This window comes from Rhipicephalus microplus, chromosome 6, assembly GCF_043290135.1.
Source record: "Rhipicephalus microplus isolate Deutch F79 chromosome 6, USDA_Rmic, whole genome shotgun sequence".
Classification (NCBI taxonomy): domain Eukaryota; kingdom Metazoa; phylum Arthropoda; class Arachnida; order Ixodida; family Ixodidae; genus Rhipicephalus; species Rhipicephalus microplus.
The window spans coordinates 172,506,492-172,523,039 of record NC_134705.1 but is presented as its reverse complement, the minus strand read 5'-3'; the positions used below and the strand labels follow the sequence as shown (position 1 = coordinate 172,523,039).

General features: G+C 48.6%; 1 protein-coding gene across 2 annotated transcripts in view; it reads right to left on the bottom strand.

The window, feature by feature from the left end:
* LOC119167151 (uncharacterized) overlaps nt 1-15,511 on the bottom strand; it is a 90,914-nt gene extending 75,403 nt beyond the window's left edge. Inside the window, exon 1 of one of the 2 annotated variants that reach the window (XM_037418589.2) lies at nt 13,645-15,511. The gene's annotated coding sequence lies outside the window, so the exon portion shown is untranslated. The remainder of the gene's footprint in view (nt 1-13,644) is intronic. The other variant, XM_037418588.2, reaches the window with a different exon arrangement.
* Nucleotides 15,512-16,548: the final 1,037 nt, after the last annotated feature.

Below are 16,548 nucleotides of genomic sequence, written 5' to 3'. Positions count from 1 at the left end.
GGAAAACACGAGTTGCGACTCCATCTTGGCATGCCCGCGCAAAACACCACGACATACTAGATTTTGAAGGCGTCCATTAGTTTATGCTTTGTTCATATTCGGTAAAAATAAACTACGTGTTTTTCTGACGGGGCCACAGAATTAGCATGCCGAGTTTCCGGAAATTTAGTTGATCCAACCATAGTTTCCTACAATACTTACTAGAGGGAACTCTGGCGCTAGTGTCTATGGGAGCTGCAATGCATGGCGCTTCAGCGAGCATGAGAATGATGGGTAGTACGCACATTTGTCAAATATTCGTACTTCTGGCCTGCTTCTGGCTCCGTGTGTGTTCGTGTGGCTTGGAGCTGTTTTTTTTTCACGAAAACATAAATTAGCAAATGTTCACCGTTTGCACTTCACAACCTTATTTTTTTAGGCTTACCATTTTGAATCAAGTCACTAAGTTCAAAAGGGGTTGTTCTTTCTTTCAACACAAAACCGTAACCAGCAATAAACGAAGCCGCAAGTACGATTCGCCACCCGCAAGTACGAAGACTAGGCAAATGTGTGTACTACCCATCATTGCCATGGTCGCTGAACGATCGCAGCGCCAGAATGCCCTCTAGTTAGCTTTGGGAAACTCTATAGATCCAACGTCACCAAAATACAAAAAATACCCTTTGAAATCTTGACGTCAGGTGCAGAGATCCTGAAAGTTTACCAAAGAAACACTGCCCTCGATTTTCTCCTCTATTAGTAAACTTGCGACGATTAAATTAACAACGGCAGACTTCTCAGAGCCATAAAGTTTCCTACAAATACACTGGAGGGAACTCTGGCGCTTGCGTCTATAGCAGCCTCAACGTATGGCAATTATTCCACTGTGGGAATGACGGGTAGTACACAAATTTGTCTAATCTTCGTCCTTTTGGCTTCGTTTGGCTACGTGTGGCCTGAATCCGCTCTGCGGCAAGACAAAGTCCAACAAATGTTTTGCAGTGATGCTTCACAGTCTTGACTTTTTTTTTAAGGCTCCCTGATTCAAATATTCATATCAGCTCATGAAGTTCACAACGGTACTTTCGTCTATTCGAAAAACAAACAAACAAACAAACAAGCAGAACACAGCAATAAACAAAGCCACAAGTGCGTTCCCAAACCTCAAGAATGAAGTTTGCGCAACTTAGTGCCCTAACCAACATGGCGCCTCAATAATCGCAGGGCCAGGGACGCCTCTAGCTAACATCAAGAAACTTTATGCTCTTAGCTCTATTTGTTGAGCTAAACAGGTTGGCTTTCTTAATACAATGTTCCTTTAAACACAACCATCAATGTCTCCTGTGCGTTTTTTTACCCAATTGTTGGATTCCCACGATTGGGCTACGAAGCCATTATTGTATTTTATTATCGTTGCTGTTATTATCATTTTTTGTCACTATGCGATTGTATTTCGCTACGTCACCCATAGTTTAAATCGAGTAGCCATACGCCAGTCTCCTGCAAGAGCTACTAACTGTGAAGACAACAGAGTAAGAACGCACACAAGGAAAAGGTGTATGGGCAGTTCGCGAGTAAGAACGGTATACGCGGAACGAATTATACAATGCAAATTCCACGGCGACTTCCTGGCGTCCAGTGGTGAAGCCGAACAAACACTTCGTCGGGAAGCGGCACACCGAGGGGGGAGTGCGTGAAACAGGACGTTTGCGGCTTAGGCCAGACAACTCCGCTCCTCCTGGGAGTGGGAAACAAAGGACGCGTTATGACGTGTTTGTTCTTCGTGAGGCCCTTCCAGGTGGAGACTATAGGCATGCCACCGTGTTTGGGAGTACTTGCAAGCGGCTTAGCGATGTTTGCATTTGTACGTGTGCTGATTTCTGTCGTGTGTTCGCCGTACAACTTGTACATCGACTGAACGGGACCGGTAGTTCGAACGTGACGCGACGGTGCTTTTTTTTTGTTTGTGTATACTTCGGTGCTCGAATGCTCCCATTGCTCACAGTAACGCCGCACGTACATTGCTCAAGGTGGAGTCGCCCAACCTAAAATACGTGTTTGTGCGGGCAGGTGCTTACGTGCGCATGCGCAGAGTGTGTGTTTGCGTATGTGCGAGTGCGTGTGCATGTGTGTGTGGGGGGGGGGGGAGCGGAGTGGGAGAGAGCAACGGTGGAAGTTGTGCATGTCAGCCTCAGTATTCCTACCGCTGAGGATGGGGCCCTTGCCACCCCTACCCTTGCTTCTGGACTGCTGCTTCTGTTGATGACGACCGTTCCACTGCTCAATTAATCTTTCCTCTTCTTTCCACTTTTCCCTTCCCCGCAGGCACTGCGCCGTGCTCCCGACCAGGTTGCAGAAATTAGGTGCCTTTTCTCATCTTCTAACCACTACCACCACCACCACCACCTATTCCTGATCTTCAGCCCACAGGGGGTTCACCCCCCTCACCACAATATAAGTGGAGTCACGCGTCTGACTCGTAGCACTAGATAGAGGGCGCTGTTAGAGCGAGAGGCATGATATTGAGTCGAAGAAAGGAAGCTTAATGTGCAGTAAGGCTAGAGGCGCCGCCATCTTGACTATTTGAAAAACTTGGCGGTGGTTTGATAGGGCAAACTTGTACGACTTCGAAACAGATGATACGCTAACACGTCAAAGAACCAAAAAAAAAAAAGAGAGAAAGAAGCGACCGAAGCGTACGCGCTATTATTATAACAGCCGCCCATGGCATGTGTGCCTATACATGGGGTCAACTGAAGCACTCAGCACAAAAGAGACACTTAAGCCCAAACTCCATAAGCGCGAAAATGCACGCGACAGCGACGAGCGACGCTATGAGCGACGAAACAGGGCGTTCGCGCGACGTGTCGCGTGCTCGTTTTCGCGCGATCGCTCGGTTCTCCAGATTTGGAAACCGTCGCTCATCGCCCGGAAGTGCTGGGCTCAAGCAGCCAATAGCGAACAACCGGAAAAGACGAAGACTACATAGGTGCACGTAACCCTGCCCGTGTCACGTATGCGCAACAAGAAATAACGCAATGTTTATTACGCATGCGCATATAAAAAATGCTGCATGGCAATAATAAACACTTTCCGTTCTACTACACAACAATATATCTTATTTTTAAATTGGAAACCGCTCGCTACGCGGTTTTCTTGGTGCGAGTTGACGGCCTCATGCCAGCAACAGTGGAATTCGCTCGCCGAAGCCGTTGCGTGAATGAGGTTTGCCTGCGCTAGCGACTGATCGCGCGACGCCGATCTAAGTCGCGTCGCTCGTCGCTGTCGCGTGCATTTTCGCGCTTATGGAGTTTGGGCTTTATTTGGAGATGTTGAATTGTCGAAAAGCGTGGTAAGCACGTGGGCGTGTAGTCTATGTAGCCCATATACTACGTTCCTTGTTACCTTGTTTGCTCGATATAATATACTCCTTAGCGATGAAGGGGGGGGGGTGACAACAGATCACAATGCCGCCGATAGTCTCGCCCCTCCATCTTCCTTATCTTCGCCGTGCACCGCCACATTTGACACAATTGCCTTTAGCTTCATTCAACTGCACAGGGTGGCCAGCCGTTCTACGAACTGATGAATGATTGATATCTTGGGTTTAATTCCCAAAGCCACTATATGATTATGAGAGACGCCATAGAGGAGGGCTACGGAAACCTGCGTGTCAGCAGCCTAGTACCTTAGCCACAGTAGACCACCGCGGCGGGGTGTTCTACGAACTGGCAGACCTCCAAGTTTTCTTATGCATCTATAGCTCGTCCTAATTTAATCACTGTACGAAACATACTATTACAGTAATGAGAACCGGCTTGAAGGTAATCGACATCGTTGTTCTTTCTTTCGCTCACCGGGCTAATGAAAACGCACAGACAATAATGCCAAGGAAAGTATAGGGGACGGCATTAGAAGTCGTTGTTTTGTAAATGTGAATGAAGAAAGAAAAGTGCACGGAAAGATAACTTGCCACCGGCAGGGTCCAATCCTGCGACCTTCAAATAACGCGTCCGATGCTCTAGCAGTGAGCTACGCTGGCTGTGATCACCCCGTCCACTTGATAAGGTACGCATGTGCGTTTAAATTGCGGGAGCGTCAGCCAGCGCCATCTGTTGCCATTGCGACGATTGTGGAACACTCTTTCTTGCCCATTTGACGTCACGTAGCTTGCCGACTAAGGTGCAGTACTGCTCATTTCGAGGACGCGAGGTTCGACTCCCGGCCAGAAAGGCGCGCTTTGATGGATCTGATGCGCCAAAGCAGCCGTTGGGCTTATGCCGTGCTAAAAGATATATGTCACGCAAACACGGACACATTGAGAGGAGTGTAGACACCACAAAAGCCGCTTGTGGTATCTAGACCTCTAACTTATGCCCGTGTTTGCACGCCCTATTGTTTTAGACTGAACTCATACCAACTAGCTCATCTTCAGGTCGCGGGATCGAATCCCGGCTGCGACAGCTGCATTTTCGATGGAGGCGAAAATGCTGTAGGCCCGTGTGTTAAGATTTGGGCATACGCATAGGCGTGTAGGCCGGGGGGGTGGGGGGCAAGGGTGGCATGAGCCTCTCACTGAGAAAAGTTGGGAAAGGAAGCTGAGCCCCCCCCCCCCCCCCACTTTTGACAGGGGTCACTGTCAGTTGCTTTGATTGATTGATTTGTGTGGTTTAACGTCCTAAAACCACCATTTGATTATGAGAGACGCCGTAGTGGAGGGCTCCGGAAATTTCGACCACCTGGGGTTCTTTAACGTGCACCCAAATCTGAGTACACGGGCCTACAACATTTCCGCCTCCATCGGAAATGCAGCCGCCGCAGCCGGGAATCGAATCCGCGACCTGCGGGTCAGCAGCCGAGTACCTTAGCCACTAAACCACCGCGGCGGGGCACTGTCAGTTGCACACTGGGAAAATCAAGAACAGTAATCACTCAATCATATTGTTACGAGAACATGAACATGTTACTAGGGAATGTTTTAATAAAGTAAAATGTTTCCTAAATTTGTGCTGTGACGATTGTCCTTGAATGTTCCTTGCGGTGCGGGCCGCCTATGCGACTCTTTCGCACCTTATACTGTATCATTGCAAAGCGGCCTCAGTAGAAGGCGCGAAAGCGTCTTGTACTTGCTTTCTTATGGATGGGAACGAGAAATCGTTTTACGGACCAGTCAGAGCATTTGCTGCATCAGGAAAATTATTTTCTTTCATCAAAAATGAATAGCATCATCGCTGCTTTATCGAAGCTGCTGTGAGCTGATGATTGTGACGAATCTATTTTAATTCTTTAGTTCTGCCGTACTATAGAAGCGCCACAAAAACTATTGCGCTTTAGTCTCTGATAAATCTGATAAGCCTTGCTTACAGTAACAAGGAGCGATCGCAGCAGTTTGCAAAGGATGAAGAATAAAGCAGTGGACTCTAGTACAGTGGGAAGCTCAGCTTCTATAAGCTTGCCCCGCACCTTGACCCACCGGACTATGGGGAGAAGGTGAAAGACCGCGTTTTCTTTCTTTTGTTTTGCACAATGAAGGCTTAAAATTAGGTGTCAACCTAGTTAGTTTTCATTCAACTTGAGTGGTCTTTTACAGCTCAAAATACAACTTTGACGGAAAAGAAGCACACACACGTGCAGCGTTGCTCAGTTCTCTCTTTCTCAGCAAGGATGAGCTCACAGAGATGTACCCACGCACATACACTCTATACGTTTTCCGGAATAACTGCGCAGTTATCACGAAAAGGGCTCTTTGCTCTTCCATAAGAACAAATGTGCGCGAAAGATTGCACACGGCACTGCATGGAGGGGAACTTTCCTCCTTGTGGAGCAAAGCACCCGTTCTTTGAGGTAACTGCAGGAATGTCCGTGCCATGTGCAAACGATTCATCGGTGCCTTCACAAGCCTGTTTCGTTAATCGCACCCGGCTACACAGCGTGATGTGGTGTAGTGGTTAGTGTACGCACACGCTGACTGAATGGTCGGGAGTTGATTGATATGTGGGGTTTAACGTCCCAAAACCACCATATGATTACGAGAGACGCCGTAGTGGAAGGCTACGGAAATTTCGACCACATGGGGTTCTTTAACCTGCACCCAAATCTGAGCACATGGGCCTACAGCATTTCCGCCTCCAACGAAAATGCAGCCATCGAAAAGCTCCATCTAAAAGCTGATATATATCTATACGAGTGAGGTGGGTAGTTTGCCCCCCCCCCCCTCGCGATAGAGTTGGTATGCCACTGGGCACACGTTGAAAAAACGCCAAGTGGTCGAAATTTCCGGAGCCCTCCACTATGGCGTCTCTCATAGTCATATGGTGGCTTTGGGACGTTAAACCCCACATATCAACGAATCCAACCAGTTCATCTATCTGTTATTCCAGATACTTACGCCATATAAGCTCGAGAAAGCACACCGCCCGAGTGCTACGGTGATTGGACGAAACAGCACCTCAGGGAGCCACGATACGATTTGAAGATGTGTCATTAAATTTATAGATGTACACCGAACAACTACAAATGGTCGAAATTATCACGGAGTTTACCACTGCCACGAACCTTATAATCAATCTCATCGTAAATGCTCCCAATTGGTAGACTAACTAGACCGCATTCTCTGGCGTTGCCCCTCGTTGCGGGGCACGGACCAACCCAATGAAGAAAAACGGTTACCCGTTATCAAGAGCCCTGATGTCGGGGACCAACTGTGGGTTGTCCAGAGGGCCCACGATGCGGCGGTCGGGCTTGGCCTGACTGTCCCAACGTGGGAGCGGCACACTGCGTGTTGAGTCGTGCACATCAGGGCTTCAAATAAAGTTTCGCATCCATCCATCCATTTATCCATCCATTGGTAGCCTATAGCGAAGAGTCTTTTTTTACAGAATTGTTAATAGCCCACCAGGTAAGTTAGATGCGAGATAGGCCGCTAGAAACGTAACGGACACTGCTACGTGCTCTATAGGACGAGCAATTCCAAAATAATCTCGCCAAAAAAACAACAACAACAACAAAGACATCACACACATGCCGGCAAATTAAGTATGCAACTCGGCAAGCCGCACGCCTCTGTACGTTTCCGGCTACAAGAAAGCACTGATCGTCGACTTCCCCCGTGTTTTGTTCGTCTCCGTGGTGAAACATTAGACGGAGCAGACGTGAACTTGAAACGCTTATACGCGGCGCTCCTTTGAAGGCGCACGCGTAGCTGACACCACTTTCCGCCCTCCTCTTAGGAAATTTTGCGCGGCCCAGTCTTCACGTTACGTGACTTGGATGACGCAATGAGGAGCGCGCGCGCGCGCGCTTCTCAAGCGTTTCGTTCTTTACTTCTCCTTTATGCCATTCGTTTGTTCGCTCGCTTATTGCGCGGCGTCGTGCCTGGCCGATCTCACGCACCACAGGGGGGGGGGGGGGGGGGGGGTCAAAGGGGGTGCGCTATCCTCCCCCCCCCCCCACACGTCGACAGGAGCAACACGTGCCACAAGCCGGAAGACATATTTCCTTTCGTCTTATTTCATTTCGTTCTTCACTTCATTACAATGCATAACGGTGTGTGCAACAAGGATGCGAAAGAGAAGGGGGGGGGGATGTTGTTAAGGTGGGGTGGGAAGGTGGGGGGGGGGGGGGCTGTGGTTCTGTAGAATATAGCCCCAAACATCATAGACCTTTTATTCTGGGTCTGGCCTTTCCCGTTATTTCTCTATTCAGTACGTTCGTCTGAACCGCACCTCACTGCTGCCCTCTCGCCCCCTGTCCTATATTTTTATCCTGGAATGGAAAAAAAATTTATCATGGGTGGCTCATCAATACCTCCGTTTTTTGAGCGCGCAATATTGCAGCGGTCAAAGGTCGCCCTTTCTTTCTTTCTTTCTTTCTTTCTTTCTTTCTTTCTTTCTTTCTTTCTTTCTTTCTTTCTTTCTTTCTTTCTTTCTTTCTTTCTTTCTTTCTTTTCTTCTTTCTTTCTTTCCTTCTTCCTTTCTTTCCTTCTTCCTTTGTTTCCTTCTTCCTTTCTTTCTTTCTTTCTTTCTTTCTTTCTTACGTAGCAACCGAGCATGCTGGGTTGACCTTCCCTTCATCATACTGCAACGGGGTCTAATAGCGACGCCAGGTAATAGGCAGACAGCCGGTATGGAAACAAATGCTCGGGCATTCAAGCGTCTACAGCTCGTGCTCCCGCTCGCGCTTCGCACTCAGCCATGGTCCCACTAGTCGTGGCCTTGCGAATTCCCCACTACAATACATGTATCTCTGCGCGTACTTTGCAGGAGGGTCAAGAAACAAGTTTTGTTTTGCTCTTTCTTCTTCTTCGGCTTTTCCGTCTTTTCTAGTTTTCTTTATAATAGAGTCCGACGTGCTTGTAGCAAGTGTGCATGAGAGGCAATGTGGGCACGCAGTTTCCTGCGAGTCCCATTCGTTAACAAGGCGTCGTAATCTACGTCCACGACACATTTGCATTCGGGTTTCATCCCGTTCGCGCGCGTTACGTAAGTGCGGTCGACGCAATAAACTTGAGTGGATAGTCAGCGCCATGGATGCCGCGTTCATTTCTTCGCCTTTCGCGCGCGTCTAGCTCGCCCAGTGCTCCAGCATACCGAAAGGCTGCCTTACGCGATTCTCGTTAAGACACAACGTCCCGCTCCACGGCAGTGCACATGGTCACGTGGTCGTGACGTAGACGAAGGCAGCAGTGGTCGTGTCCAGAGACGAAACTCCTTATATGGCCGAACTCGTGGCCGGGAGGGGTTCAGCCTAAATTGAGGACGACGCAGCCAGCGACGGAAAAGAAAACGATAGGTGTAACCTTAAGAGGCATGAAGAGAACAGAGTGGGTCGGGGAACAAACTGTGGGTAATGATATCATAGTTCAAAATCGCCCCGCCGCGGTGGTCTAGTGGCTGTAAGATACTTGGCCGCTGACCCGCAGGTCGCGGGATCGAATCCCGGCTGCGGCGGCTGCATTTCCGATGGAGGCGGAAATGTTGTAGGCCCGTGTGCTCAGATTTGGGGGCACGTTAAAGAATCCCAGGTGGTCGAAATCTCCGGAGCCATCCACTACGGCGTCTCTCATAATCATATGGTGGTTTTGAGACGTTAAACCCCAAATATGAATTATTCAATCAATCAATCAATCAATTAGTTGAAATCAAAAGAGGAAATATACATGGGACAAGCACGTATCGCGTAGACAAGACAACCACTGGTCATTAAGGGTAACTAACTAAATTCCCAGAGAAGGCAACCGGGTGAGGGAAAGACAGAAATTTGGGTGGCCAGATGAGATTAGGAAGTTTGCGGATATAAAGTTGCAGCAGCTGCACGCGCAGGACCGAGTTGACCGGCGGAACATGGGAGAGGCCTTTGTCCTGCAGTGGACGTAGTCAGGGTTATGATGATGATGGCCGGGAAATGGAAACTCAAACTACACCAATACGCAGCGTACGATAACAGCGGCGAACGGAGCGTCGGCGGTCGATAAAACTGGCGAGTGGTCAAGTGCGTCGGCTTTTATACGAGTATATGTACCATCGAAGATAACAGCGTTGTCGCTAGCGGCTGCGTAAGTTCCACAACTGACTGTAATGTTCGCGTTCGGCACGTAATCTCATCGAAAGTTTTTTTTTTTTTACATTATCAGGATAGTTTTCGCAGTCATTCGGGCGTGTTTCGCGCAAGGCAGCAGTTACATTGTAGTGGAGCAGTTGCAAGAAAATAGAAAGAAAGGAACGGGTGTGGCAGTATGCATTGCATAGTGGCCCACATTCTTGCACTTCTCTGCGGCTTCCGTGACGCGGACGCAGCTGGTGGGCACACATCTTGAAACGGTTGCCCACGTGCTGCGACGACGCACAATGCGGCAGCTATGTCATCGCCTCGCTGCATTTGCATTGCAAGCAGCGCGTTCCCTTCGGAAGTACGACGGCGGGACGATATTTCTCTGTGCTCAGACGACGGAATAACGGAAAAAATTAAGAAAAGAAAAACATGTGAGAAGCTACAGTGGGGAACTGCTGTAGACTAAAAAAGTAATAGAAAAAAACACAATGGCGGTGGCAGGCGACCACTGGGGCAGTGTGTCTCGCTAGGCCGAGTGGGAGTGTATAGTGGCGCCCTCTCTAAAGGACGCTTCGGCAAGGCTCCGCCTTATTCGCATTCTTCTTCCAGAATTCTATCTGTCTACAGTATACTATTCGTGAATGTGGGGCGAAAAATAGCTAATTTCATAGACCCCAAAGTTAAGACCGTCGACCTGCAAACATTGTCTCCGCCACTTTTGCGGTACAACGGTACTATAGCACGAATAGCCCGTGCGATTCAATGTAAAATGTGCGAGAAGCCTGGACCATCATGGAAGCTACGTCATGTTGATATTCTGAATTCAGTATAGTGTTTATCGTTGGTTCAGCACGTCAGGTGGCAAAACGAGTACCGGTTAATACGAGTACCGGCGAAAACGAGTGCCGGTGAATACTTATTTGAACGTTCCGCTCAAATTACAGTGTACAACCCGCGTGGCATCCCAGGGTGTTTGAAAATTTTACAATGGCGGTCCAGGTTTTTCTAATGGGTGGTGTTCAATTTTACAGGGCAACACATGCTTTTTTTTTTGCGTGATACTGCAGTTTGACCAAAACGTTCCAGTATATAGGTACCCGCTGTATAGATACAACCCCGAGTATAGGTTTTAGTAATCACACTCCTTCACGAGACATAACTTTTTACGTCTATTTTTCATTCAGGTGTGGCTGGACGCCGTTGGTGCCGGTGAGACGTGGCACCAACGGCGTCCATTATATCCTCTAATACCGAGAATCGCTCCTGAAATTGTCCACGTAATTGGCGTAGCAATAAAACCTCCTTGTACGAAGGGTGTTCACAAAGTACTTACTATTAATGAGAATGCGACAAACTTATAGAAGGAGTACACGATAGGCATCAAAATGATAGTGCGTTTGTCTTGTTTTAGCGTAATATAGCTTCTGTTTGTGTAGTACCACGCAACACCGCTAGAGCGTCAAAACAAATATGGCAGCACGTGTCGGGAAAGAGCTGTTCACCCAGCACAGACATAATGTACAGGTGATAGTGAGGCATGTAGCCTGTTTATAGACAGGGCTTCAGAGCTCCGTCCGTGTTCCGGGAGTTTATGTTTCTTGATATTCGAAGCGCGTCTTAAGGAGTTTATCATAATTTTTCCAGAAATAATTTGATTTTATCCGAGTTTATTTCTCATAGATATCCAACGCTCCGAAAATTCGGGACTTCACTTCGCTTTGTATCAGTTCATGCAATGTTCTTTCAATAGTTTTATTTTCACTGAAAATGCCTTGTATTATTGCTGGTATTCCTGTTTTTCCATCCCTTTATTTTTTTTTTCTTGTTCAGTAGTCCTGCTAATAAGCCTGCTGATGTGCACTGCTGCAAATTCGTCAAAGTGTACTTTTGTAAGGTCCGCTTTTCTCATTGACAGGCTCATCTTCGATAAAAAATATAGGACCTATTATTGTTATTGCGGTCATCATTATTATCATTCTAAAATTTTAGATGCAATATCAGAACACGCAAATACTGTAAGTGTGTTTTAATGTCTGGAAGGTTCGAACTTGCTATCACATATACATACAAGTCCAACTACTTGATTAGAAAGCAGCTACAATTGTTCGTAATACAAGCTCAAAGCTCGTTAGCATAATTTACGAAGTTCCTGCCGCTGACGGAGGTGCGCCCATTTCGATGAATGATTGTCCGCTTTAAAAATGCCATTTAAACGCTGAGAATGTCCTTTTAAAAAGGGAATTCTTCACGTCGGGCATTCTCAACGTCTCAAAATTGGGGCTTACCGGATAAATTCGAATCGTAAGAAATTTACCGGCAAGTGTTCATCGGAATTTTTCGGGTCATTCGAAAACGCGAAGCACTGCTTGTAAGTTAAATAAATTGGCTCACCATTAATATTCACCTGACCTCACACCAAGCAAACTTTTTTTTCTCCTTGAGTATAGCGGACGACGACGAAGTCATTTCGGCAGGACGACGATGGAGTCATATTGCTCAAGTCTAACTCTTCCTGAAATCTCAAAATGACGAGATCTACTGCAATTCTGCGCGGGAGTTCACGCATGGCTGGCAGAAATGTGCAGCTTCGGGAAGAGGGAAGAGAATATGTAAAAAAAAATGTCAATCGCAGCGTGATCAATCTTATTGTGCACGAAAGTTTTACCAAAGAACGTACGCATTTCAAACGACCATTTTTCTTTCTGACTTCTCACCTTGTACTGCTGCAAAAGTAAGTCGGACATATCGAGAGAAATGGTCCAACTACCTGAAGAGGCGATGGCGCTTTTGCCGGATAGCATAAAACTTGCGCACATATGCAAGCGCGTAACGTGAAACTGCGCGCGCTGGTATGACGTTTCATCCGCCTGAGGGACAGCTTTATTCACCCAGATGGTGGAGTACCTACAGTGCTCTAAATCGTTGAACACGGTTTTCTAAACACACATTTAAAACTGGGCGGCAAACTGCTGTCCCTTAGTACAGTACATCGTACTCTAAGTTGTCGAACATTTGTTTTAAACACACATCCACAGTAAGGAGTTGCGTCTGGATCTGGGATGGTTGATTGCTTTGCCCGTAGGAGAATTCGAAGTACTTTAAATCATTTTTTTTTTCTAAGCACACATAGACGCCGCACTGAAATATTTTCTCACGAAGGAAGTGTAGGCGCTGTTACGTTCCATCCGGGACAGTAAGTGGCTTTTCAATAGTAGAGTGCATAAATTACTCTACAACGTACACAGTTTGTTCTAAACACATTCTTGTGCCGGGACAGCCTTGCTCTGCCATAGTAGAGTACATCGTAGTTCAATATTGTCGATCGTTCAGCAGCCGAGCCCCCTAAACACTGATCCACCGAGGCAGACACGGTACTTCGCAGAAGAAATGTTAGCACAGATTACTACTAAAAAGCGCGATAAACATTTGCCCCGCAGTAACACCAAGCCATGGGGCTTAGCCGTCCAAAACACACGAAGGACTTCGGACTTCCTGTGTCAGACGTTGCGTGGAGCCCCCGCCACACTAGCGTTTAAAAGATGGAAAGGAGGCGTCTTACTAAAAGTTATGATATGTGCTAGCTTGCAATATTCATTCTCATCTAAGTAACAATGAAAACCAAGGTATTGACGTTTATGCCTTCACTCGGAAAGAAATGCGACAGCATTCTTGTTTTGCGATAGATCTACGACGCCTGTGTGTGACAACAAATGATTGGATCTGTCAAACATTCGCTAATGTGTTCTTCTCCTTCTTTATATACTTATTGCACTTATTATAGCTTTACTCATGACAGAACGTAGCACTATTTCGCCGCTTTTTACTCTTCTATAACTCTATCGAGTGCCCAATATAACACAAACAACTAATTTCTATAAGGGTTAACTTAAAACAACCACTATTTTTCTGTACGTTGGCTACTATGATTATGATCTCATAAAGGGCCTTCACAAGGTGCTCCGAACTTAAATGCCTGTTTTGTCGGAATAAATGCTCCACTAACTTCTACAGCTTCTTCGAGAAAGATCACTTCATGTTCTGGCCATGACCACACATCATCTTAAGTGGAAGGTAGACATGTGAAAAAAGAGTTTTTAAATGAGGGATATCGCTTACCTAACGTTTCGGTGCACTCAGGTGGGGTTTCGGTCGTCACAAGAAGGTCTGGTTTGGGGGGGAGACACCACCTGTCACTCAAGATGCGAGCCCGGCAGTTTCCTCGATGACTGCACCAGAGGCCATGATGGCGCACGATCCAGTTTTCCAAGGGCTGCGCACTTTTCGTGAAAATACACTGCACGAAACGAACGTGGATATTCGGTGACCTTGAATTTTCCTTCGCTGTCGAAGTGGCTGAAGACCTTGTCTAGGTTATGTCCAGTTTTGGTTATGTCGTGGGCAGAAAAGCAGCGTATGAGCGCGTCCTGTAGACTACTTGCCACCCGAAACACGAAGTTCGTTGATGACAAAGTCTGGCTTCCAGGTCTGCGCAGTTTTCGCGTCGACCACGCTTTCGCTAGGCTCGCAAACGTACAATAGGAGGTCGTGTAGATGTATCCGCTTGAGAACTCCCGTAGACGTGTTTGGCTTGGAAGTTTATACAACTGTAATTCCACGCTCTAATTTTTTTCGGCGCTATAATATTTTCTGCACGTGCGAGCTTGGCCCAAGTTAGCTCTTCTTTCTGTGAAGAGGGAAACTCCACACACAATTTCCCGCTCTAGTTGGGTCTTCTTCGCCACCTGGCGGAACTGACCATCTCCTACTCACATTTACCTGCGGCCCTCTGACCTCGCACCCAGACAGCCAATGTGGAGAGCTGCGCGGGCTCTTATCCACCGGTTGTTTACTGAAGAAGCCCGCAGTTATCTTGTTCTTCTTTGATACAGGGACTCGACTTCTATGCGGGCGAAGAAGGACTAATTGCAGTCGCGCTCATTTTTACGCAGGCCTAGATTTCAGCGCTGCGGGCGCTCACACATCGCCGTGGTCGTAGAGTAGGCAAGAAGGTCAAGGTTAACTTTTGTCCTTCCTTATCGGCTTTGTCACAGGCTGTGTTTAAGTGCGGCTTGCTGGATGTGAAACCCGATGATGACGGCGGGAGCTGGCAGTGAGGCGCACCGCAATGGTCCGTTGATGTGGGAACGGCAAAACCGGAGCTTTCAAACACAGTCCTTTCGCGTTGGCGTACTTCAAGCCTGTTTCATTACACAGCACACGCGCGGGCTTTCGCGAAGCTAATCCACCCCGCGACACCCGAAGCCCTCGATAATCCTGTCAGCTTGACGCCGTAGTGATGTTACAGGTATCAAAGACGGAGGTTCCGAGCACGGTCGTTGAAGTCTTCGGCGACTGGAACTTCGAGGCGTTTTCGGATAAAGCTCGCTGTGGCCTTACTGGCAAGATGTCCCGACGTCTGTTGCTGGTTACAAAAATCGAGACTCATGTAACTGGGCACCTGTGGAAGTCCTGGTAGAGCACAGCCTGTTGACGGACGACGTTCGTTGAGGACGCCGGCAGCCCTTCGGAGGCCGCCGCCCGCTAACACCACGACAGACCACCTGGAGCGACGCGCGTCTTAGCTCCCAGACGACGCGACGAGCACAACGACGACGTCGCCGTGGACGCAGTTAGCGTAGCGTGCAGTGAAAGAGGGAGAGGCGAAGGTCTTCCTTCTCTTCGTTGTACACCGCGACGTTTCGGCGTTCGCGGCCGTCCGTCTGTACGCGCACTCCTGTGAACCGAAGCGTTGCTCTATGTCGTCTTCTCCGCCAGGCCGTTCCGTCACACGCCAGCGTGTTCCGCTGCTGCCACAAGGACCGCAGGCTGAGCGCTCGACTGACTGACTGGCTTACTGACTTGCGAGTGTTGCGTGGGATGTAGGACCGGCAGCTTGCAAGCTCCTGCGGCCGGCGGCGAGTTCTCCTCCTCCGCGTTGTGTGCGAGCGTGCGCGCACCCCGCCGCTTGCGTTGTTTGTAGGTTGCCTGTTGGCGCGAGGATGATTCGGAAATGGGAGGGCGCCGGCTCGGCTCGTGCCGTGCCGACGATGCAGGGTGGGAAAGAGGGAGATATGTAGCTCGCCGCCCGCTGCAAAACCGGAGGAGGAAAATAGTAAAGAGGCGCGCGCGCCTCGCCTCAAGCGCCGACGTCTTGTAGCCGTCTTTCTCTAGCCGAGTTGGCAACTCTGCCCGAATGGCAGGCTTTGTAACGAGCCGTCGGCGCCACGCGCGTGGCTCGTTGTTCGCGTCGTGTAACGTCGTTTTTTTGGAGTTGCCGGCGCGTGCCGTTGTTCTAGGCCTTGTTGGGGAGAGGACGCTCCTCGCTGTGGTTGATATCATCGAGAAGCGTGGATATATGAGAAAGGAGGAGGCAGAAGAGAGAGGGTGGTGTTGCGCGCACCCTGGGACACGGTTAATTGTTTGCGGTGCGCTGTCGTCCACGCTGCATTCTGTGTGCGAGCGCATCGCAGCGCGGGAAGTACTGTCCGTGCGCCGTTCGCGCTGCGGTACATGCAAATGAGCCCGGCGCAAAGAAAACAAGCAAATGGGAAACGACAAAAGAAACGCATAAACAAGATCTTATAAGCCCCTCCGGGGCCGAGCGCTTCTCTTATGGCGTCCCTTTCCCTCCTTCCCAGCGTTAAGCCCCAACAAGCGATAGGCTCCTGGGGAGAACAGTTTAAGAGGAGGGAAGGAAGTTCTCGGATCCAACGGACCGTGCACCACGGCGTCGCGACGTGCATGTTTTGGAATTTGGAGGCCGCTATTAGTCGCACTTGAAAGCGTCTTTGCGTCGTGGGCAGTTTAGGCTGCCATAACCAGTCGACTTTGATTTCCGGCACCCAATGTCAATGAACCAAAGAAAGGCAGAAAGCTAAACATGCTTCGTCCCCCTGTCTGCCGTATATAGAAACGCCTTCAGCCATGCGCGACGCGTTACGCGCTGTTATTCATCAATCAAGAATTAGTCAGCTATGTCGTAATTTCTGCTCCAGCGAAGCGAAGTTGCTTCCTCAACTA